Source organism: Copadichromis virginalis, linkage group LG11, assembly GCF_057382275.1.
Source record: "Copadichromis virginalis isolate Kocher_CV1m ecotype Utaka linkage group LG11, C_Virginalis_male_GT1.1, whole genome shotgun sequence".
Taxonomy (NCBI): domain Eukaryota; kingdom Metazoa; phylum Chordata; class Actinopteri; order Cichliformes; family Cichlidae; genus Copadichromis; species Copadichromis virginalis.
This window is the reverse complement of record NC_140628.1, coordinates 30,969,989-30,973,300: the sequence shown is the minus strand read 5'-3', so window position 1 is coordinate 30,973,300 and position 3,312 is coordinate 30,969,989.

Below are 3,312 nucleotides of genomic sequence, written 5' to 3'. Positions count from 1 at the left end.
ACTGTAATTCCATTGGTTCCGGTTGATATTAAGGGGCGGTGCAAAAACCAAATCGCGCCCAGTATTTATATTTCTGTTCTATCATTTTAACTGTGTGGTTTGCGCAATGTTGTTTTCTGCAATTGCTTATTTTAGTTTACAGCACAGGGTCATTTGATTAATAATGAATGCAGAGTAAGTTAAGTGCATAGTTTATTTATTTTTTTAATTTATTATTATTTTTTCCATTAATTTATATTCACCCAGCCCTAAGAAAGAAAATGGTGAACAGAAATCAGGGCTATAATATTACTATCCAGTGTTGGGTGGCATTACCAGTGTTGGTTACCAGTGTTGGGTGGTGTGTTGTTATATTCCAAGCTCCTATTAAAAAGTAATTAATTCTATTTCAATTTTATTTTATTTATAAAGCGTCAATTCACAATATTTGCAGCATGGTGTGTATTATAGATTATAGGTTAAAGACCCTAAGATATTAGAAAGAGAAGAAAACCTCAACAATAAAAGGCATTTGGAAGCATTTGGCAGCCATGGTGAAGATAAAACTAAGTTTTAACAAGAAGAAACCTTCAGCAGAACCAGGCTCAGTGAGGGGCAGCCATCCGCCATGACTGGTTGGAGGTGAAAGAGAGGTAGAGCAGCAAGAGACATGACAAAAAGCACTCTATGGGAGAGAGAGAGTTCAATCATTACTACAGTTTAAATGCAAATTTTGTGAAGAAACACAAAGAGATTGAAAAGAAATGCTTAGTCATGGGAAGTAAGCAGCAGTGGGATTCTTTACTGGTAAGAATAAGCTTGTTCATTTACCTCATGAGAAACAGCTTCAGCCAAACAAAAAGCTTCTCCTCAGCAGGCCTTGCAACCAGTGTAATGTACCAAGGAGGCAGGGAGAGACAGAAATATTGCATTTTGTCTTTTGTCACAAGAAAAGAAATGTGGAAGCATATTTAACAGAACTCATCTGAAAATGTAACTAAAGCACAGATAACAGCATAATACCTGTTATAACAATAAAGTAATCTGAGCATTCAAATGCATTACTTTGGAACAGTGTTGAGTGTGCCACATTATACCAATACTAATACTGTATTCAGATGGAGAATCAGATAAGATCATCATATCATATATATCATTTAAATATAAACTAATAACATCTTCAGCCAACAAAAACAAATAACTACGAACAGTAACTTCCTTGAGGTTGACACCAAAGTGACCAGTCTGTGACCAGTCTGACTGACTGGTCACTTTGTTCCAAAAGGTCACAGTTCCTGGGCCAACTCCCTAAAAAAGAAAAAAAAAAATGCCAGTAGAATCCCATAAAAAAGTGCCCAGTTTTAGACAGCTGTGGCAGTCTTTTGTTTTTATGTTTTTATTATTATTATTATTATTATTATTTACTCTTTTACATTATTATTTATTCTTTAGAGCAGGACTAATTATGTTCGTTTTGTTTTAGCCTAATTATTATAGCTAATGTCTGCTTTTATTCCAAAAGGTGCGATCATGGCTCAAGAGTTGGGAGTTCGCCTTGTAATCGGAAGGTTGCCGGTTCGAGCCCCGGCTTGGACAGTCTCGGTCATTGTGTCGTTGTGTCCTTGGGCAAGACACTTCCTACTGGTGGTGGTCAGAGGGCCCGGTGGCGCCAGTGTCCGGCAGCCTCGCCTCCGTCAGTGCGCCCCAGGGTGGCTACAATGTAACTTGCCATCACCAGTGTGTGAATGGGTGGATGACTGGATGTGTAAAGCGCTTTGGGGTCCTTAGGGACTAGTAAAACACTATACAAATACCGGCCATTTACCATTATAAGTCCCAAAAGGCTAATTCTGTTCATCTGGATGTAGCATTTTCAGTGGGAAAACTCTACATCCAAAATCAACTTTTTGGGATTTCCAACCTGGATGATTGAGCATTAAGACATTTTATTGCAAGTGGGGGTTTTTTCTTTTGTTTTTATGTTTTTATTATTATTATTGACTCTTTAACTCTTTAGGCTTAAACTTATGCTTTATCGCTGGATACAGAGTGAGAAGCAGTTTCCAATGCAGGCTGACAGAACTGACTGGAGTCAACTAAACTGGGTCTCTCTTCCGTGTTTGTGTTTTTATGAAGTTATCTGACAAATAGCAAAGCAGGCTTTGTTTTGAGTCACAGAACAGCCTATCCAAGAAATCAGTGCTTTAGTTTTGGTAAGTAAGGTATACTGCATACACAAATACTGCATGCATAAAATAACCCATTACCTCGGATCTAATTTTCTTTTTTCAGGATCCTTTGAGTGCCGTGTCTCTTTCTTATAACATTTCTAATATGGTCAGTTCTCGGTTGCATAAAACCAAGACAGTGACTGATGAAACGCACTCAGCAAACCAATAAGTGACATCTGAATAGCAAACTGTGGGACTTACTGGAGGAAATTACTAACTTGTGCAGAAGAACTCAATACTTTATTCAGTCAGCTGCTTTTCATAAATATGCATAATAGTATTTATAGGATCAAGTAAAAAGGTTTCATTCACTTTTTTGACAAGTAAATGTTAATATGAAGCAATGAGTTGCCCTTTATGAATGCTGATGAAATTCTGCTTTTCATTTATTGTGATGGATCACTTTTAATGATAGGTTTAAAAAAAAAATGCTCCAGAGATTTGGAGTCGAACAGAAATATTAGAGTCCATATGGCAAATCTGATTTAAAAGTGCCATGCAGGAGAAACTGCCACAGCTGTCATGATAAAAAGAAATCACAGTGGAACCGTCCTTCAAGCTGGTGAGTCTTACTATCCCTGCGAGCTGGGGGGAAAGAGGAAAACCTGAGTGGAAAAAAATTGAATCTATGATCAAAATATGAATGAGTTTTTAACAAAAATGCAGAGCAGTTACCTAAAAGGATAAGTATATGGATCCATGAAGCAACACATCAATGAATCTAATCATCAAGTCAAAGTCATAGTAGTACACTTATTTGGGTAATGTCAAGTGCAGTTTTGAAATGCTTGCACTTACATGAGTAACTTCATTTTATACTCACGGCTCTTTAAGGATTAAAATAAACACAGACACACCAGCAGCAACATTAAAGTGACCGATGAATGAATGCGTCACCAATTATAATAAACTAATATGCACTCACCAGCCACTTTGTTAGGTACATCTTTCTGCTTCTGGTTGGAGTCCTGTTTGTCTCCAGGGCTGCCTTAACTCATTGTGATGGAGATTCAATAAGGTGCTTGAAGCATTCGTCACAGACTTTGACCCATATTGACATGATAGCATCATACATTTGCTGCTGATTTGTTGGTGGCACATG